Source organism: Microtus ochrogaster, chromosome 4 (assembly GCF_000317375.1).
Source record: "Microtus ochrogaster isolate Prairie Vole_2 chromosome 4, MicOch1.0, whole genome shotgun sequence".
Lineage (NCBI taxonomy): Eukaryota > Metazoa > Chordata > Mammalia > Rodentia > Cricetidae > Microtus > Microtus ochrogaster.
The window spans coordinates 78,382,543-78,405,296 of NC_022011.1; the positions used below are offsets into that span (position 1 = coordinate 78,382,543).

At 41.6% G+C, this 22,754-nt stretch overlaps 1 protein-coding gene across 8 annotated transcripts in view; it reads left to right on the forward strand.

The window, feature by feature from the left end:
- B3galt1 (beta-1,3-galactosyltransferase 1) overlaps positions 1 to 22,754 on the forward strand; it is a 524,949-nt gene that overhangs the window by 468,963 nt on the left and 33,232 nt on the right. For 4 of the 8 annotated variants that reach the window (XM_026778226.1, XM_026778230.1, XM_005346509.3 and 1 more), the window contains one exon: positions 10,981 to 11,112. The gene's annotated coding sequence lies outside the window, so the exon portion shown is untranslated. Of the gene's footprint in view, positions 1 to 394; positions 417 to 10,980; positions 11,113 to 12,035; positions 12,138 to 12,467; positions 12,583 to 22,754 lie in introns of those variants that run through there. The other 4 variants (XM_026778237.1, XM_026778234.1, XM_026778245.1 and 1 more) reach the window with 3 other exon arrangements.

The window sequence follows — 22,754 nt, forward strand, 5'->3', positions numbered from 1 at the left end:
GTCTGTCTGGCGTGGGAGAACCATGGCGACTCTCTGACTCAGCTTCTTTCTCCCAGCATCCTGTTCTGTTTTCTCCGCCTACCTAAGGGCTGGCCTATGAAATGGGCCTAGGCAGTTTCTTTATTAATAAGAAATCACTCCCACATCATGGGATGTTTGTGTGTGAAGTTAGCAAGTAAAATAGTCTTATTGTAGCTTAAGGATTTTCAGAATTTACAGCTTATGAGGGATTTTATAGAGAATTACAATCGACTGTATTATCCTTTTCCCTGCAAACAGAGAATGCCAAGAATGAATATGATGGATCATACCAGACATTTAAAAGCAATTAGTAAAAATGAAGATTTTTCCCCAATGAAGTAGACTGAAGAGGAAAATTGTAGAAATGTTTCCAGAGACCATGAAATAAATCGAAGGTAGTTTTACAATCTTTTGTGACATCTTGAATATTTGATCATTCTAGTCTGAGTTCTACTTAGACTGTTGATAGTTTTGATTCACCTCTTGAGAGTAGGCTTCCATGATTGGGTCACTCCTGGGGTATAGAACAGTCTGCTTCCTGTGTATGTTAGCTGTCCAGTACGTGAGGAAAGCCACCGAGGAAAGGACGGCTCATCCTGGCTCACAGTTTGAGGGCACACAGTCCTGTGTGAAGGAAGGCTTGGTAGCAGGAGTGTAAGGCGACTGCAATACATCTGTAATAGGAATGGAGTGCCAATGCCTCATTTCCTCCTTTATATTCACCCTAGACCCTCAGCCCATGGGATAGTGCTCCCCAGATTCATGGTGAGTCTTCCCACATTTGTTTTAAATTGCTTTGAAATCCCTCAGGGACTCACCAAGGGGCTCATCCCCTAGGTGGTTCCAGATCCCATCAAGTTAACCATGAAGATTGGCCATGACATGAATTATACAGGACTTCAACACATCTTTTGAAATGCCAGTCAATTTTTCGTCCCTTCAGAGGCTTCTCTCCATTAAAAATATTTCATGGAGCTCGGAGATTTCAAGAAATGCACTTTTATCTTATGTTGCTATAGATACCATTTCCTTCATATGGCACTTGTTACAATCCTTTGGTTTTTTTTTTAATTCATTTCATCTATGAGCAATACATTATCAAGTTAAAAGATATTTACATCCAAACATTTGTCTGTTGTTGGAAAATCAACTCCAAAACACAAGCAATCATTTTTAAGAGTAACAATTTTCTTTATTAACTTTTACTAAGAATGATTTTCTCAGAAATGCAAACATACCTTAGGAATTGTTTCAAGCCATATTATTAAATTTGATTTTGAATATTGAAAAGTCACACTTTCTGGAGAGCTCTGACTGGCCGGTCATGATTTCATTTCTTTGTCTCGTGCCTGTACTTATCAAGCTGTGAAAAGATTGTAATCTCATTAAAAATTGAGGTGGAAAGTTCAAAGCAAATGTTAAAGGGCAACCTAATTACTTTATGAAATCTGAAATATATGTTCAAGTCCCACACACCGAAGTTCTTAGTTTTAGCCAAAATTCTTATTTTGCCAAAAGTTCTATTAACACAATATTTACACACACACACATGCATGCACACACATGCACACACACAGTCCCCTTTAAAAAGCAGGGATTTTGTTTCCTTTGCCCACTGTGTGTTGCAACTCCTGCAATAGTGCCTTACTCAAACTTCTTCCTAGTACACGCTGACTGGACAAGTATTAGAGGTTCAGGATGGAAGAGAGTGAGCATTTCCTTGTCAACTCCACTGAGGTCATTTCTCCTTTACCCAATACCCATCCTTTCAGGTTAAAGGTACAAAGTTGTGGTGACAGGAAGTCCTAGGAGAAACTCATAGTCACTGACGCATTTCTCAGGAAATCAGTGCTCCGCACCAATGCGTGATGCTTCCTAAAGTGTGGGACCTCAAAATTGTTCATCCCCACGATGAAATAGCCTATGGAGTCTTTCTTGCCTTGAAAGCAATAGTTTTGGGAAAATGCCATCAAAACCTCCTCCCTTACAATGCATTATTATCCCATTCTGTTCACAGTCTTCCCAAGTCTTCCTCCACAAGGGAGCAAAATCAAAACAAAACATAAAGAAACTGAAATATAGTCATAGCCTGAAAGGAAAATACTAATCACACATACACACACACACACACACACACACACACACACACACACACAAATCATTAGCTGCCCTACATAACCACACCCCTTTGAAACTGTAGAATTATTCCTAGGTATTAAAAGCTCCTTTAGAAAGATTGGCAATTGGGTGGAACACTCCTTAACCCCATCTTTTCAGCTTCAGGATAGGGGCTTCCATTGAGGAGCCACAGAGAGACTTTGGGGGATTGCTAATCGTCTGGGTGAACCATGACCTTGGTGAGTCCGTAGACTTCATAAAGGGCTCAAATGCTCAGCTTGCATGTTGTGGCCTAGAAACCTAAAGAGCATGAATTGTTGACAGAAAGAATCAAGAGAAGGCATCTATAGAAAGGAGACCCTTTCTGAACCTGTACTTGGCTGGATACTCTTGCTGAGAGTTATTTATGTGAGACAAATTCATGAGGAAATAGTGAGCAACCAACCACACATAAAAATTGGGAGCTAATGCATTGGCTCCTCAACAAAACCTGCCTTCGACTCCATTTCCAGAGGCCTGCTGGTTAGTGAGACACAGAGATTTGACACTGCGTTCCCAAGACCAGATCTGAGGCTCTGAAAATACATGTGCTTCAGGACAGCGGTGAAAAACAAAGCATGCGGATTCTATGTGCCCTAACCTAAATAATCTGTCAGATAGAAAATCCATTCCAGCATTTCTTTGTCTTGCCTTAGAATGAATAAGAAAAATCACTGTAGATACAGGAGACAGAAAAAATAGGAGCCTTAATTTTATTTAACCAAATAATCAAATTTCCCCCAGACTACACTTAAAAGGTCTAGAAAGTGAGAAACATGCATCTTAGATTTGTGATGGTTTTATTTGCGATATCACATATGCCTTACTAAAACTTGGTTAAATTCCTTAGGGAACACCTAATAGTATATCCAGGTTCTATTGCATCTCCTCAAAGGGTACAAATGTTTTTATTTCCCACAGCGAGCAGCTCCAATGTCATGCCACAAAACAGTACAAAATCTGGGATGACTTAGCATGGGGACATTCCTGGGCAGGGGTGGGGGTGTATTTTGTTTAGATTCACATAACGCATCAGCAAGGGTTGCATGTAAATTGCAAGAACTCCTTGGGTTAAAATGTACTTAAAACCACGTGATTCCTGTGTATTCCTATCATCAAACAGCACCTCCGTAGATTTATCCTGGGAAGAAGCCCCCGTGATAAACCAACTAATACCTCTTGATATGGAGCAGGAGAGGGTCCCATAACCGTTTCTTGTCCTAGGACAAGTTGAAAGAACAATTGTTCATTCTCTTTGTCCATAGGGAGATACCCTAGGTAGATAGTCACAGATGCAGTAGGTTAATCCTATAGTCCTGTGGTCCTCACACACATGGGTAGAGTGGTAGGAGAGCTTGTACTGCATTCCTTCTGTGAGCCCAGACGGAAAGCATACAGCCTAGCCAATGCCCAGAATATGGACTTAGAACCTACTAAATATGATTGCAGGCAATTTCAGAGATTATAAGGTCCAAAAGAAGTTCTCAGCTTTGGACTGTCAGCCTAGTGTAAAATAAGAGAGAGGGGGCCTGGACGTAGATCCTCGCAGATCCCAGGGGGGCAGTTGATCTCACTTTATTTGATTATTTCCTTTGTATTATTTTTAATTATAAAAATAATGTTTGAATGCATATTGTTATAAGCAGTTCAAATAACAGAGAGCATAATGAATAAGAAAAGGCTCTTTGCTCTGGCTCACACACCATCCCTTCCCCTCCTCAGAGGTCAAGTCTGTTAGTTACTTCCTAAGTGTTTTAGTTTGGGATCATGCCTAAATATTTAATGTAATATAACCAAGTGTTTTAACTATTTGTATAGTAGGATGCAATCATAATTGAAAATCTTATCATATATATCATATCCACTCTCTGTTTTATATCCCTGTGACATTATAACTGCTTCATCAGGAATTCTAGAAAGGTTTGGGGAGTGCATCTAATCCAGGAGAGATGACTCCTTAATATTTAAAACGCTCTTGTCAGTCTGTTGTTGCAATGTTTTCATCCCCCTCAGATTGAAAAATAATCATAACAAAACCCTCCAGTGAAGCTGACAGTACTTTAAATGAGTTTGTATTTTTTTAATCACACAGGTATATATGCATATTTGAAAAGTTAATAGTGTCTACGTGTATGAGGTATAATTGAAACTACAAATAACGATTAGTGTGAAGATGGATTGTGGGAGGACCACAACCACCCAATCACCCACCCACCCTCCACCTCTGCCACAACCAGCACCGCTCACATACACCTTGGCTGGCACCTACCAGTATCAGACTTTAGAAATTTCTCATTGAGCACAGAAATTCACCTTAACGTAACTCTTTAGAACCATCAGCAACACAATTCTAAATGGGTCATTGTTTGATTTTCTGATATTTGTGTGTTTCAAAGAGCAGATAGAGTTTTCTATTCCAAAATAGTTCGATTATATTTTGATTGCCGCATCAGATTTTCCAAGGATCTCGCGTCGCAAATGGTGTAATCACTTATACATAAGTTGATAATTGCTTTACAAAAATAAAAACCGTTGCTGTGGCAGTGGCATAATGTGGGCCTAGGCGGTGTTTTCTCTCATCCTTCGGGCATCACAAGATGCTTAGCTCTATTGTTTTGGAAAATATGTTGCTGGATTCTGGGTGTTAAGGTACCTGCAGTCTTCCCCTACGAAAGGAAGGAAATGACACTTGTGCCCATGTTTTCTGGTGGAGCCTCGTCCAAGCCAGGGCTGTTTAACCCACTTACACATCTCTCTGACCTTCAGCAGTTGGTTTTGCTCTGCATGCTTGGTTTCAGTAACCTCTCCCAAGGGACCATTTCTGTTTACAGGAAAGGCTTTACTGACCATTCATTTTCTTGTCCCACCATATCTGTCAGAGTTCAGCTGAAAAGTGAGCATGGCCTCGATTTGGCCCCACGGAAGGGTTGTTTCTCACATGGAGGCACATGGAGGTAGAATTCACAGGTCTCTTGTGTTCTTTGTTCTATTTCTCCATGAAGTATATACGAGTATGTTCTACACATATTCACATATAGAACTCCTCAATTTTTTTTTCATTTATCTCCCAAGGAAAGAAAAGAGTCAGCTTTCTGGTATTTGGAAGTCAGTTTTAATCACTTCTTTGGGTTACTACTATTGTGCTTAGTGTAATGTATACAGGTAGACGTGAGTAATTCGGCGTGAATCTAACACTGATCGTTCCAGCCATCTCTGTACCACAAAGCGCACTGTTGTTTATTGCCCAGTGTTTAAGCTCTAACTGCATCTACAAAGCCTCCTAGCTCCCACCTAATGCCCCCACACAACAAAGCACACGGACCCAAAGACAGTTTATCAGATAATTTTTAATAGAGTCCCAGAAAACTCTGCACATATTCCCCGAGGTTCTTGATAGTTATCTTGGGAGAAAAAAAAATAGTTTATTTACCTCATATCTGTTCAGTTAAAATGTATGGCTTCCTCGTGGTAAGAAATCAGGCAAAAATAATAACACAAGAACAAAGCATGAGGAGTTAGCTTACATGCCCTGATCCAAGCCAGAATTGGCTGCCCAAGTATCACACCCATTCAAGGCAAAATATATAAATGAATAAATAAACAAACAAACATATCAAAGTGATATATTCCTGCTGATAGAGAAAGGCATGAGTGGCCGCTAAGACCCTTAGCAAACAGAATTCCAGAGGCACAACTTGGAAAATTAAAATAAAAATCATATATGTGTGAAATATGAAGTAGATATGAAACCGTATTCATGTAGTATGATTATAGGGGACATGATAAGATTGTAAATCTCCTGTTATGAATTCCTTCTTCTCTAATGCGTATTGCATTCATTTATTTGTATGTGTACAATAAGAAAATCTTGCAAAACCTCTAAAATGCTCATAATTTTAATAACTAGCTTCTACCATCAACATAGGAAGGTCCCGTAGTTTCAAAGTCTGACAAACAAGCATATGCAAGGATTTATCCCATTCTTCATTGTTAGCCTGGGACAAGTTTATACTCAAGTTTACAAATTTATTAAATTCATTTATCTAGGCTTATATGTTTAAGACATTAAAACTCCTGTATTCCCTAAAGTATCATGAATCCTTATCAAAAATTAAAGACTTATAACATAGTATATACTTGAATATTAGACATTAAAATCAGGTTGAATCTTTTTCTTCCTTTTAATCTCCAGGAAATAGCATGTAAATTACACATAAGATGAAATGGGAAAACAGTTGTTGCAATTCTGAAAGAATGGCTCCATTTAAAATCTAAAGAAAAGACCAGATCATTCCTAGGAGTCTGTGCTACGTTGCTCAAGAGTCCCTCTTAGATAAACATAAGTTTCAACTGTATTCATAGTTTACAGTCAGTGAAGTTTTGCCCTTTGTCATCAATATCCTCGCTGTATTACTCACCTTGCAAGGTATTAAATTACACACTAAAATACACTCACACATACACACAATTAGGGGTTATATGCATGCTTTGATGTCTCCATCACAGTCCCTGTCACCTGAACTACTCCTGTCTTAAAGAGATACAAGGGCTGTAAAGATGGCGTCATAGGTAAAATGCTTGCTGTGCAAGCATGCAGACCAGAGTTGAGAACACACATAAAATCTGTGTGGGGTGGTCACCTGCCTTTAATCTCAGTCCACAGAACACAGAAATGGGAGGCCCCAGAGTAATCTGGCTATCAAGACTAGTCAAAATGGCAAGCTCTGGAATTGGTTCAGTTTGCCTTCCTAGAAATTAACCTCAAAAGTACCTGGAATCATTTAACCCAAAATATTGTGTGGCTCAGGCAGTAACGCTAACATTTTATCCCACCTTATGAGATATGATATAACCTGGCTCCAAAACTGTCCATGTTGTCATTAAATGAAGAATGCTATAATTAGTGTCCTTCTACTTTGTTGGGATAAGTAAACAGATTTATTAGCAGAGAATAGTAATATCACCTAACTAAATCACCTCAGGTTTTCTTATAATTATATATTTTTTTCAGACATGGCTTAGTCATCACTAGTACTTAAACTTTGACAACACCACAGAGACTTTAGAGATCATTCCAACAGGTGGCGCCCATATAGGTGGTTTAGCTTCCGTGGGAGTTTGCCTCATTCAGAAAGCCGGACAGACATATCTCTTGTAGCACAGTAGGGCTAAAATACTAATATTAGACTAGTAACTTGGACATAACTGAAGTGACACAAGACCTCTTAATATGATATACAATTTCCTCTCTGTAACCCATATTAAATTAAAAACCAATCACAGGGATCTGGGCAGGAAGTGCTGAAGATCCAAACATTCTCTCTAGTCAGAATTTACTGGTCAACCAGCTTTCCAGGGATTGAGGGTTAGAGCCTGATTTCTAGTATTTACTTATGACTGTGTTACAAATGCCCCATCCCCACCAGCACCAAAGGAACTACACCTGATGCTGAAGAGATGGGCATCACTCTGCCCTCTGGAGCCCATTCAAGCAGGCTGTAGCACACACTAGTCTCTGCAGACCCAGCCCAGATCTGCTATGGTGGAGACTCTAGCCTCACCTCCACAGCAGGGGTTGTTTCTACAAACAGGCCCTAATGGATTTCCTGCATGGAAGTCTTGGAGTCTGAGAGTCTGTTTCTCAGATACCCACTACGACAAAGAGAAAGTGAAGTTCATTATTGATGAGGTTTGGAGCTGGGAAGTCCTCTATTCTCTCACCTAAATCCACTAACTAATGAGACCGCTGTTTTCTCCACTGCCTTTCCCACTGGGTCACAGAAATGACCTGGATAAACCAGTGAATAAACAACTGAGCAATGCGTTCTGTTTTATTCTTTCGGTCTCCATGCCCTTCTTTTCCCACAAACCTTGATCCAATGTAGCCAGAAGCTAAGATCAGAGATCCGCATGCAAAGTCCTTTGTTATCACGGAAGGAGGAGGAAGGCTGGGAAGGCTAACCCTGATGCCCACGTTATTGCTATCTTATTTGCCCTGATATGTCACTAAGGTTCTCACTTAGCTCACACTTGTAAATATTCTCGCAGGATAACTGAATTTCTCAACCGTAATTGGCATCGGCAAAATTTCTTCTTGCCGGAGGGAGCTGAAAAGAAGGGACAATGCGACGAATATAATAGAATGATACACTAGAAGAACCAGCACTCTTGAGTCTGGTGGAAGTGCAAATTAAATTAACATCTGGGTGACAAATGTTGAGTCTAAGTCATTTCCCTATAAAAAACACAACAATTTATGTAGTCAATTTTCAGTGGTTCGCCCAAAGAGAAATAGCAATAATGGCAATTACCCAAAAGAATAGACAATGGACAAATTAATTTCTACTTGACTTTGAAATACTGTTTTGTATTCTAGAACTAACATCTGAATGGAGTTGCATTTTGCATTCTAGAAAGTTACAGGGCCTCTGGGTTAATTACTAAAATTGCTTGGGAGAAGTCAAACTAAAAAAATGGTTTGTGCTTTTTCATCTTGTCCTATAAAGCTTGTCTCTGTGTTCTAAATTAGTTCTATGAATTAGATGCCATTACCTGTTAGGATAATATTAAGTTCAAGTTAAAGCCAAAATTAATTATTCCACCACACAAACCACACACACACACACACACACACACACACACACACACTTCCTTTGCCTTGTTTAGTGAACTTTAATTCTTTTAATATGTTAAAAAAAATCTCCCATGTGACTACTTTAGAATATATCCAAAACACAATTATGTGTTGAAAATTTAAACTATAATATCTGCCCTTGGGAAAGTCAGATTAAAAGCTTGCAATTTTTCCACATTCTTTTTGTGGTTGTGGTGGTGGTTTTTCCTTAGTAAACACTGTGTTAGAAACATCTGTTAGAAAAGCTGCTACAGAGAGTCATGTATGATTTCCTTTAACACCACTTCCTTCAACCTTTGGTTCCTTCCTTTTCAGCAGTCAATGGTTTTTATGTAAAATGTTCAGTGTTGGCATTCAATTATGTTACATTAAGCTCTTTCTCTTGCATGGATTTTTTTCATAAAAGGGAAAACATTCAATATTCTAGAGAAAAATCTTCTAGATGTTATTGTCCTGAATTCAACATTCAGTACTCATTTCAGTTATTTAAAGATATGTATACAAAAATTATACTTCATGCAAATAGTGTATTAAAGACTATAGAATTTTCCATTTAAATTTAAAACATATAACTTAAAGATCAGCCAACACTCTCATTTGTTCTTAGTTACGTGGTACAATCGCATTACAGACTAATACAATTTTATTGTAGTAACTTAAAATGCTTCCTGTGATACATCTTTGCCTGACCACTTAACCTACTATTTGATGTTTGACCAAATTCAGTTTGCTACTTTTGACTGCATAAGGATACTTTCAGTTGGACACTGACAGTTCTAGAGAGGTGGGCTAAGCATTGGCAGGTTGAATAGACCCCTGTACAAACACTGTCCCTTCTAAATACCATGCACTTAGTTCTTAAAGGACAAATAGTATAAAAACCTAAGAGGAGTTTGGTGATAGTGATAGATAACAATTGTGACAATAATGACATTCAAATATAATCCACATTCAATAAATGTTAGCAATTGCTCCAAATACTACTTAGCATTTGTTATTACCAACATAGTGAGTATGTATGCCTACCTTGTGCAAACACTGTTCTATCCTCAGTTCACCTCGCTGATACAGACTGTTATTCCCTTTGTTTTGCTTGTAAGACCTAGAGAGGTTAAGGTAAATTTAAACCCAACCTAAACACATCCATCAAACAAAAATGACAATCGTGTAAAGAGAAGCAGCTAGTGTTTGGCCAGCTTGAACCAGCATGTGACTTCAGGAGACCCACTAGACAACGCTTTTGTTCATACACTGCCATCTCCTCCCCACAACTGGCTTCTCTGGCTGAAATCCATCCAGACAGATGCCCGCCATGGGAGCCATGCTGCAGATGCGGGACAGTATGCGCTGTAGTCGCTAACATTCTCAACAGCCTTCCAACTGTGGATGGCGAGACTGGAATACCACCGGTCCTCAGTCAGGAAGCTTTGTACACGGGTAGTTTGGAAACCCAGAATCAGATCAATGAAAGGCAGCCTTGTGTTTTCCCTCAAATAATTATCTAAACAGATCTGATTAGTTTCAGCCAACCCTAAAGCAGTCACCAGTGAAAGTGAAGACCCTTCCTGAGAGGGGTGGCCCTCCTACCTGACACCTTAGCTCTGCCTTGTTCAAGCAGCTTCCTCTCTCTGTATATATTTGGTCATCACTAGAGCATAGGTAACTCTGATCCTCATTTAGACTTTGGCTTCACTATTACCCGAATCAAGTTTTATTTAATTAATTAAATCCTAACTTTTACAACTCAAGAATGGCCACATAAAACACATATTTACAGTTTCCTTGAAAATCTGAAGTCGTGACATCCTCGGGCTTTTTTTTTTCCTTATTGCTTCCATGACAACCATCAGTTCGGCCTGAGTCACAGCTGGCTCTCCAGCAGGTCACATGATCACTAGCTAGCCACTGTCCCTACAATTCCTTGTCACCTCACACACAGACTGAGTCTTCTCTGTCCTACTCACCTGACCTTACCTGCTGCCCTAGAACTGGCTCAAACTCTCTTATTCGTTTAAAACTTTTTAGACTTTTATTCACGATGGGCCCATATCCCATTCTGCAAAGCAGAAATCTTTTTTAAATTAGGGAATGCTATCTTCGTTCTCTCGCATCCAATTAACTTCTGTTATATATATAAAACATTGTCCCTCTTTCTGGTGTCTCCTTAGGAGTCTACATGTTGGTGACAAGCAGCTTCTGGAGTAGGCCTCTCCAATCTCCACAGACCCATGGAGACCATGGTAGATGCTCTCTGCAGCTGGGGTGAGAAGAGAGAAGAGGCAGCCGGCTTGGTCCAGCAGGTAGGAGAAGAGCTTGCTGCTCAGCGGTGGGGCTGGTCACAGAGGAGAGGCAGCACAATGCTATAAGATCAGAAGTCATTCTCTAATAGCTAGCGGGTGATAAGAAGTGTTGATCTTTCTTTTATTACCTACTCCAAATGCATTTGCTCATCACTTAGAAAGTGAGGCTATTGTACCTGAGCCTTGGTGCAATGGGTAATTCTTACCCTCATCAAGCCTCTGGCTTTACTGTTGGCTATGTGTAGTTTTATTTATTTAATGAAATCCTAACACGTATGTAAAATAACCTTACCGTGAAAGACGAGAAAAATTATAGTTTAATAAATGTAGCTTTAAAAGCCATATTTGCAGATGTCTTTGACACTTTGGATCGGTTTCAATGAATGGGCTCCTTAAAAATGAACTCCTGGTGACCACTGATTTCCTTCAGGTGACCTGAGACAATTCCCATTTAAAGTCCATTCCTCCCAGCCATTGCTAATTGGTTCCTGAATCTTCATTGAAATAACCTTGCCTCACAAGGCAATTGTGCTTCATTCACTTCTTATTTCAGTTAAACATAAGAGATTTATACATCAAAATGATAGCAGGATTATTAAAAATATGTAAAATACAAATGGTTATTAAAATAATTTTACTGAAATGGACATGAAGGAAATCACCCTTCTATGTGATTTACCCCAACTAGCATAAGATAATAAAATGGTATGCAAACTCTCTGCAGTGTGGTTTGGGAAAAGAGCGCAATCCCCGCAAGAGGACACTGGAGTCTGCTTCCCTCTTACCCATCACCTTCCTATGACCTGTGACTGACCATTTGCCATGTCTAAACTACAGTTTCTCTATCCATGAGATGATCAGCTCTCTCAAGTGCCTTCTAAGTGCTAGCTGGACTCTGAGGACAGCGGCCAGTGCAAGGTGGGAGACAGCTCTGAGCTACTTTCCCAGCAAGCTGATTTCCCAAAATCAAACTCACCGACATGCCGGTGCACCTCTTTGTCTTTGTGTCCAGCAACTGGCACCAGGTATATTGGTTTTCGGTACCCTTTCTGCCTCCCATGATGCGTTAGTGGGCGGCTTTTGACCCTTCACAGCATTCCTAGTCTCTGTCTGTCTCTGCCCTGTCAATCTCAAGGCCAGAGGTGAGATGAGGCATGGTAGAATTGAGTCAGTACGTGCCCCAAAGGGCAGCTGTCAACTGACATTGCCCAGAAAGAAACTCAAGTGCTCGGGCTGTTAATGACTGCCCTCTGCTGTAGAGAGGGAAGCCAGCAGGGGTATGAGAACCCAAAGGACGGTTCCCATACATCTACCTAGCTTTCCACAGGCATCATGGATCCCATTTTCTTTGGCAGTCTGTCTGGTGACCTGACTCAAGATGGGGTTACACCATCAGTTGCAGCCTCTATGTCTCAAAGGGCCCCAGCAACTCCCAGTGAACAGCATGATCAACTGTATCAAACCAGCAAGGTGAGGGAGTTTTTGTTAATGCTGTATAAAACTTAGCCTGCCCCACATATTCCAGGAGGTATCTGCGAAGAAGCCTTAGTCCTGGCTGTCTCCCAGAACTGAAAGAAGGCCAATAAGCCTAGATTACAGTAAATTAGGAAAAAGGAGCAATCTTCAGAGATTTTCCTACCCCAAGTTCCCTCAAAGCTTGACTCCTCTGATGTTTATATTCCTGGCAGTGCCTTAAACAGATTAAATAGCTCGACTGAAAATGCCTTTGATTTGTTTACCCAAATCAAACTGTCATATTTTATCTCACGCCGCCTCTAGATTGTGAGAGTTTTATCAAGAACTTTGCATGTGGGCTATTGATATGATAATGCAATCCTAATGCCTGTTTGGGAGCCAAGGGCCTTCTTTTCAACCCACGCTGAGACTCGGAGGGGCAACTCACAATGTTTTCCGATGAATAATGTCTGATATTGGGCAACTTTTGAACTCTTAACTTTTCACATCGATTGCTAATTTTCTGTCAACAAAACCCAGGAAAGAGACTCTCCCCAAAATCTTTAGTGTTTACATAGATGGGATTGTCTTTTGCATTTAAGGTCTTGTTTGCAGACAGAATACTGCCCCCTCCACACACGCACACACACACACACACACACACACACACACACACAGAGAGAGAGAGAGAGAGAGAGAGAGAGAGAGAGAGAGAGAGAGAGAGAGAGAGAGAGAGACTCCTTCTCTTTGGAAGGAAAGCATTGAGTCAGCCCTCCTGGGATGCTCCCCTGGGATTTGACACACCAGGTACTGCCTTATCCCTGACATTGCACCGCTGGAATGAGTGATGTGGCCATGCCCTTTATTAGGCTTCCGAGGGTTTAGAGGAAACTCACTCATCTGGTATCTCCGTCTTTCTTGGAGCATTCTGAACATCTTAAAGGTCTTTATTCGAAATGAATGAAATCTTGTTCAAGGAAAGGGGAGGATGAAATCTTGATAAAGAAAAGGGAAGGAAGAGAAGGAAATCGATCTAAGATTAAAATCAGTTTTGAATACAGCCTCCCTCCCAAGCCCCCACCCCCACCTCAGTGTTGGGAGCTTTCGTATGCACTTCTAGAGAACGAGAGAAAGAGCTCACTGAACACACTACCAAGCCAGGGAGTGGGAGAGCACCAGAACACCAGGCTTCTCCATGTGGGCCCACGATCCGCCCTCTACCATCAGACGAGATCTTAAAGTCCCCTATTCCATCACCACAGTCGAGTATAAGATGGCCAAATCTGGAGTTGCAAACGTCTTCAAAGGATTCTTCTAAAAGGTGAATCCCAGATGACTGTTGGTCTAACAGGCACAGTTCAGCAAAGCCCCTGGAGCACGCAGCCTTGCAGGAAGCGCTATTCTGCTAATTGCATGCCTTCCCTTTGTTCGGCCTCATCCTCTGTTATTAGCTCAGTCTTGAAAACAGAAGTTGTCTCAGCCATTAAACTCCTTACACAGCAAATCCTCTAATTATTTCATATCTTCACATTAGGGGCTAAGATACTTGTGGTGAAGGGTTGGATCTGTTTGTTATTTAATTACTTACAGAAAAAAAAAACAGGAAAAGCAAGACAAAAATATTATTAAAATAATGTCTGTTTGACTCTGACTCATACGAAGGCTGACTTCCATTTTCCCTCCTTTTGCCCTCGCTGCCTTCATCCCTCCCCATTCCCACCCCTCCCATCTGAACTCCTTCCCACCCTCACCCCATTCAGCCCCTACTCCTTCCTGCCCTCACTCCTTTCTGCCCTCACCCCCTCCCATCCAAACTCCTTCCTGCCCTCACCCCATTCAATCCCCACTCCTTCCTGCCCTCACTCCTTCCTGCCCTTACCCTCTCTGTCCTCATCTCTCTTGGCATCAGCCTCAGTTCATTTTGGCTGTGACTGTCGCATGTTACCTTTTCCTACCAGGAACTCTACCGTTTTTCCATAATCTTTTAGATGTTACAGTTGCCCTAAAGTCTCCCAGTCCACTTTCCAATGCTCTGTGCACTGATTTCAGACAATCTTTCCCACTGCTTTATTGGGTAAAGTGGAGCAAAGACAACCAGAAATTTGCTCAACTATTTTCTCTCCTCTCTCTCTTTTTCTTTATGGGCTGACAAATAGCATTTTCCAGCCCTCTTTAGTAGTCTTTAGAGCTGGATTTTCTAGTAGAGAGAAGCAAGTGGAAATCATTTGCGGGCAGAGTTTTGAGGCAACGAACATACTTTCCCAGGGCCTTTCATTGCACACTGCAGGAGAATTGGGACTTAGTACTGGGGAGCTCCAGCAAGAGGAAGGTGGACTCCTGAATCACCAGGAAAAAGGCTACCTGGGCCAGCATTGAAACTGCAGTAGGCTGTTACACAAGTAAGAAGCAGTCCTCTCATGTTTAGACTCAAAAGTTGAGGCTTCTTGAACAACTGCCGGTTTAGACTTACCTAGTGCAAGATGCACACACCTGTATGTCACTGTGAGTTCCTCTAGTCTTTCCTTATGAAAGCCCTGGGAGACTAGAAGAGGGCGGGATCGCTCTCATCTTTAACTGTGAGTTAAACTGAATTGTCACCTCCTTTGGAAGTGGAACAGATGGTCGTCACAAAGGAGAGTGGACGGTGCTCCGCACCATCATCTCCAGGACCACGAAGGCCATTTCTCTCATTTGCAAGCGTCTGTCTAGAATTTTGTAAACAATCTCATAGGTGACAGATTTGGCTTACAGAACAAAAGGAATACCCGGTTAGTTTCCCTATGAAAATGTGTCCCGCTTCGTTACTCATTCAAACACTCATTATCCCAATCAGCAAATCCATAGTGGGCACGTTTTACACGCCGAGCTGGCTTCTAACAGGACGGATCAGTACCAGATCTGGCTTCAGCTCACTCCAAATCCTAAGTCCTGTTGGAGATCCAAATTTTCAGAATTAAATGATCACACAATTGAAAGTCCACTCAATTTAGGCTATTGCATTCCTCCTACAGGACAGCAAGCATGGTAGCACCTGTAGCTCAGATTTTACCGTAAAATTTAGTTAGATGAGATTTAAATATCATGTCTGTGAAATGATTAGCACTGTGGTTGATGCTCGAACTTTAACTAATCCTCAGTGCACTGTATCGGTTAGTGTTCATATTAATTTACATAAATATTATGATCTTGCAAGATAAAGGAACCTGACTGGCCTGTTAGAAGGACACCTAAAATCTCCCTTTAAAGTGTCCCTTGGTGTGGTAACTGAGATTTTGGAAAAATGTCAAATATTCTGGATCCTAAAAACTAAAATAAAATTTTAATAGTAGTTGGGAAGGACCTGTATGGTAGGAAGCACACAGAGAAACTGAAGATGCCAGGGTATCTAGCGTGTAGACAGCAAAGGTAGATGCAGGAGGAGACCCTGTGGAGTCCTGGGAGCCTCCCTGTGGTCTCGCTGAGAAAGGAATGTTTCCAGCAGGTGGTGGCACTGAGTGACCTGATAGGCTTGGCAGGTTAGGAAGATCATTGTGACTGCAGGCCAAACAAGGAGGAGTCAGGAAGGAGCTTCTCACAATGGAGTACGGGAGGGTGTGAGTCCCAAGAGACGTGAACATGTGAAAACTCACTGCAGGACACTGGCAGGTCATACTGGTGGATTAGGAACAGAGAGATGGGCAGAGTTAAGAGTGTTTCCGGTCTTGCAGACAGACGAGGATATTTCATAGACACACCCTGAAGAGAACCATGGTTATCAATCTGCCTTTGTGCATGTTACATCCTGGGGTTCCTGAGATATGCAAGTGTACGCTCAAGCACTCAACTAGCTGTATGAACCCAAGGCACTATAGATTCTTTTGAGTTAGACGGTGTATCCAAGAGTTATTATCCGCATGCGGATGGTTATTAGGAAAATTTCCTTAGGAAACAAAATTAAGACTGGGAAAGAAGAGGCCCCAAGACTTAGCCTTTAGGAACTTGTCAACCAAGGAGGCTTTCTGGGTCAGTTTCCGAGAGAAACAGAACAATTGGCAGGAGCTTCCTGAGTGCAGAATCTGATGGAGAAGCCCATGGAAGCTAGAAGCATGGGAGAGGAGAAGTATCCACGTCCAAACACACAGCTGGACAGCTGGGAGAGCAGTGACTGGAAACTTTGTGCTTTTGTCTTACATGTTCTTACAAATAAATAATGGGCTGAGCCTATGGACATTTCATCCAAAAGCCCCCTTATAGGCAAATATAAGAAAAATGTTTGAGCAAAGAGCTGAGTTCTATGACCCAGCTGAGTGGACTCAGAAAATTCCCACCAAAGACAAGAAAGGAAAACCAGAAGTAGTGACCGCCTCTCAGGTAGGTCAGTGAGTAGGTACCAGTGATGCAACCTGTAGCATGGTTGCAATGCAGTCCCTGGGGTTAGACAGCCTGGGCTTCTATTCTAACTTGGCCATTCATTTGCCTGTGACCTTGACATAGTTTTTCCAGTCAGTGTCTTATCTTTAAAGTGGGTACAGAATTTCCTGCTTCTGAGAGTTATGGAAACTAAATTACTTAAAATACCAGAAGGACTCAGAAAAAAAAATGCCTGAATATAGTCAATGCTCAATGTTGCCTAAAAATTCATTAAAAAGTTATATATGTAGTTGAAAGATAGATGTAGACATCACAGTTAAGATTTATCTAGGGTGGTAAGGAGTGATGAGGAGGAATAGCAAGTACACAGCAACAGCCAAGAAAAAATGTGATAGAAATATTGGGCTTCACTTCAGGTGCTGAGTCAGGCAATAAAAGGAGGAGGTAGCTACCTCAGTGCTTTAGAGAATTCTAGAATTTTCTATCCTCTTCCTCCATTCAAGACAACTGTACCATGAATGAGCTATGACACTTGTAGGATAAATCCTTGTGCTTTCCAAATAAACTTCTAAAGAACATATGTTGAGATACAAGCTTCACTGGGCCTGACAAAGTAGGTCTGCAATCCCAGCTACTCAGGACGCTGTAGCAAAAGGATCATTGGTTCAAGACCCACCTGGGCAACTTTTGAGAGCCTATCTCAAAGAAGTTAAAGTTGTGGCTCAGTAATAGAGCACTTGCTTATCAAATGGTAGCTTCAGTCCCCAGAAGTACATAAGAGAAAGAATGAAAGAAATGGGGAGAGGGAAGAAAGCATGAGAGGGAGAAAGGAAAAAAAAAAAATAGAGACACAGATGTTACTGGAGAGGAACCAGTGGCAGCCTCTGTTAGAACTGTGTGGATTTCTTTTCTGACAAACCACTCGGTTCCCAATGGAGCAAGGCCCCTTGCACAGGAGACAGGCTTCAGTGGCTAGATAATGCCTTGGGAGGCCGAGAAAGAGAGGTGAGAAGGTCGATAAGGATGTACCAGGAGGACCAGAACACTGTAGTTACCCTATCCATACATTGCATTATAGAAGTCAGCTCAATTTGGGAAATAACCAGGCTAGCTAAAAGATAAAGCACTTATATTTTTATTAATTATAAGGGGAAAAAACACGAAACAGGAGCAAGAATTCCAAGCTCAGATGTGCGGCAAGAGAACCACAGAGAGAGAGCACCTGGGCCGAATGCCTGTTTTTTTCTCAGGTCCCGGAAAGCCACACCCTAATTTGGTCCTGCCTCCTGAAGATAATTGGTTAACAAAGCTTCCCCATCACTACATAGGGTGTCCATGAAGGGCATAAGCACCATGCACTCTGCTACCCTAGAAGGTACTTAAAAAAAACTTCCAAAACCTTCATTTGCTTGTTCTAAAACAGCATTAACTTTAAAAATTTATTTTCCCTACAGTAAACCAAAAGCATTTGCCCAGAGTCAGTTTTCTTTCTAACTCCACACTGTCCTAACACCCACAACTAAATGATTTCTTCTCCCGTCATCCTTTGCGTCTCCCTTCTGAGATAAACATTTAACCTCACTCTTTTCTCCAGAGAATTCCCTCTTCCGAGTCTTTCCAGGACTTGGAGAAGGACTCTGAGTCACTTTCTTTGAATTTCTTTTAATTTTTTAATGTCTTCAGGCAGTGAAAAGGTGTTTGTCACACTACAGGGTCAAGAATTCAACATTCACTGTGAAACTGAAAGGCCATTTTTATTTTTCCTTTAAATTAAATACTTATAAAGATTTTGGACCACGATGAATCAGAGCAAACTATCCACCATAATCCTCTGTGCCTTCCGTTCAGTGCTGCACAGCAAGACCTTAATGTCAACACCATGTCCCCTGGCTCTAATTTCCCTCAAGTTAGACTTTCTGGCAGTTTTTCTCAGGGCAGAAGACAGGTTCTTTCTATACTTGTCTTCTGTAATTACCAGTCTCCTTTCTTCAAGTGACTTCCGGCCTGCATCCCATAATTGCAGTGTGCTGGATCCTCTGAGCCCCATCATGTTCTGTGTGCTCACTGGGTTCAGTTACTGGAACCTATGTCAGGTGTTCCCCCTGCCTTTGTACCAGCTCCTTCCATGTCTCCAGAGATCAAGAAGGAAGAGACCAGCAGCACAGGCACATGGGCCTTTGGTGTTGATGGAACAGTTCCAAGCATCTAAGCCAACTCCCAAAGAAGAGAAATAATGAGGGACAACGAGATGGACCCATCCCTGTGCTCTGCAAACAGTTCAGGGAAACAATACAATATCACCTTTACTACATCCTGAAAGATCTCTGAGGGCCAAGCTATCAAAAAAGCTCAAGAAACTTCTGAGAGAGTCCCTGTTAAGGGTGGGCTGAGGGCATTAAAGGAGATGATGTGGATACTGAAAAAGATCAAGAGGGGGCTGGAGGTCAGGGATGGGGTGAGAGGCGTGGAATTATATATAAATGCAAGAATATTTGAACATAAAACAGTTTTCCAATGTAGCCATACAGACTACCCTTTGCACTAAGACAGTCAAGTTTTCTTTCTTTCTTTTTTTTTTTTTTTTTGGTTCCGAGTCAGAGCAGTCTAGACTCATGTGCACTACTGTGGCAGAATTTACAGAGGGTACCCGCACTCTGCGGCTGCCCCACACTCGGGTTTTCTGGTGGCGTGTTTGTTTAGGGCCTTGGATGGGCTGTAATCAAATTCCTCCACAAACTCCACCTCGGCCACTGAGCACCCGGGATCGGAAAGTATTCCGTCTCACAATCCCTGGGTTTTAGATGTTTGAGAAAGCACCAGGGGCAGCTGTCGAATCAGCTTTGCCCACATCCCGGTGTGCTTTCCTGGGAATCGGTGACAGCTATTCTCAGCAGATGTCACTGGTCTCTAGAGAGACTGCGGGAGAGGCTGCACGGGGGATTCGGGAAGTACAGTAGGGACTTCTGCAGGCCATAAACCTGTCACAGCCCAAGTCATCATTTCCTCCCTGCTCTCTTAGGACAAAGTGTTCTAAGGTGTCTAACCGCACTTAGAATAAGTATAGGCTTATTTCCCAAGCAGCTCTACAAATATATATTGAGCTACCTGGAAAGCCCTATGTTCAGCTATGCCCTGTAAGCATCGTGGTGCAGCTTTGACTTCCAGCACCCAGAGCTCAGAGCCTGAAGTGAGACCATGGCTCTGCAGATGCTGGTTGAATGAGTCAGCTTAGACCTGCAGTCCCAGGAGTAGAAAACTGTCCTTCATAAGTTAGTCTGCCTACCACCGCACAAACGACTTCTATAATCTTCGCTCGTGGCATAAAATATTCCTCATCCTCTAATGAAATGTGTCTAGTGTTTGATGAACTGCCTTATGAATTAATGAGCAACCACAGCAGGGAACATTGTCCGTGGGATTTTTGAAAGAGCCAGAAAACTGATCAGGAGAGGCCACTTGGTTGATGAGACCGACTGTCGTGATGGGCGACCTTTCCCTGTGTTCTCTGCATAAGAGCTGAGTTGGTCACAGTTGCACGATCCCAAGTGAGCCGTTCAACTGTGTTCTTTTCTTTGTCAATTAGGAAAGTAAATCAAAGGCAAGCAGACAAAATGACAATTTTAGAGAGACGAGCTTGAGTCCACTCTCATTTTCACAATTCTAACCCTAGCTAGGCAGATGACTGTGCAATGGTTACTGTGTGCTGCACGCTGTGCTGTGAGTAAGTTTTGCATGTAACATCATGTCCCACTTGTACTAGAAATAACTCTAGGTGTTTGGCTTCTTTAAACCTTCCTTTTTGCAGATTAGAAAACAGGACTACCAGGGTTTCTAAAAGTAGTGTGTGGCTCACGTGGAATTTAGGTCTTTCTATTAGTGTGCACAGGTTTCAAAACCTGGTGACCATAATAAGTTGGTACATGCCTCACAACTGACTGGAATAATTTGTAAATCATAAATAGCACAGAATTTTATTACAAACCATTTTTGCTTCTATAAAAGGGATCTCATGCCCTTGTTCCAATCAATTCTCTTATTATTGATTTAAGTTGCCTTAAGTCTTGAAAAGCAGCAATATTATAATAATAATAATAATAATAATAATAATAATTTCTACTGAGTATTAGTTATGTTTTACTTACTATATCAGACATTTTGCAGACCTTTTTTGATACAGGGTCTCACTATGTATCCCTGGCTGACCTGAAACTTGCTATGTAGACCAGATTAACCTCAAACTTAAAGAGATTTGACTGCCTCTGCCTTCTAAGTGTTGATATCAAAGACAGATATCATCATGCCCAGCTAGAGACATTATTCTGCATATCAAATATTTATATTATGATTCACAACATTAGCAAAATTACAGTTATGAAGTAACAACAAAGCAGCGTAATGGTTGGAGGTCAGCCCATGAGAAACTGTATTAAAGGGTCGCAGCATTGGAAAGGTTGAGAAACTACTGCCCTAGAATCTACAGGGCACTAAGAGATTTTTAGGCAGGAGACCACACAGAATGAGTAAGCAACCTTTCCTAGTCAAGTTCTGGCATTTGTATAGAAGTTCTATTGATAGATGACCAGACCATGTCTTTCTGTCTTTCTCACCAATCACCATTCCATCTGAAGTCATGGCCTGAGAACATGCATGCAGATGACTAAGGAAAAGTGAATTCTCCCAAGCCTTCCCACTAGAGCAGATTCCTGAGTGACAAGCTGCATAAGGATCAGGTGTTTTCACAAATCAATGAACAGGGCTGGAAGTGGGGATGGGATGGGGCAAGGATACCATTGTCAAGAGCTAGAAGAAGGAAGCCAGTGCATGGGAATGAGGTAGGGTAAGGATTCAGTCATGTTTTAAAAGAACCATGTTGTTCAGAAAGAAAAGTCAAGGACCAGGTTTCTCAAGCCTTCAGCAAAATGCTTCCAAGTTTCCAGCTGAGGAATAAGGATGCTCACTTACTGCGTGTTAACCTGCAAGTTGGAACTACCCCATCAATATGAGCACATTGGGCTGTACATCTGAAGAGGCATTCAGCCCTGATCATTCTGGAAAGACTTGCATAGATCCAGTGGTGCCTTGTGTTACACCAAGAATTGACTTCCATATGGTTAAAATTGAGAGTCTGGGGCAAAATTAATAGGTTCTTCTTCACCTATGTTTTTCATGAAGACCTGATTAATCTCTTTGATTTTTAAATTAGCAAGTCAAAACATCAGTCTATTTGATTAAACACACATGTGCGCAGTTAATTGATTTCCTGACTAGACTTGATTTCCAGGAAGAGCAGTGTGGCCTGAAGCTAAGACGAGTGACAGGTAAGTCTATCAACCCAGACTTGGCCCTGGCTTCTGCTACAAGCCAGTTGCAATAGCACGATGAACCACTGAGAAGACAGCATCTATATTCTGAAGTCTGCTGGCAATCAAATAAAAGACAAAGGCTAGTTTGAGCAAGAGGGATTTCTCTTCAAAAGGAAATTCATCACGGGGTCTAGAGAAACGGCTCAGTAATGAAGAGCACTTGCTGCTCTTCCAGAAGACTCGAGTACATACATCAGGAAGCTCACAACCACCCATAACTCCAACTCCGAGGGATATGACTTCATCTTTCTGCTGTCACATAACCCAAGAGCAGTTATTCATCGGGGTTGGAATACCAACACTATACTGAATGCCCTAACTCATGGGAACCTTCCCATGTTTGACTCTCGTTCTACTCGTTCTTCCCAACAGTGATCAACAGCACCCTTTATTAACAATGTATTCCAGCCCAGTGTGGCTGAAGATGGCACACCCAGCACCCTTTATTAACAATGTATTCCAGCCCAGTGTGGC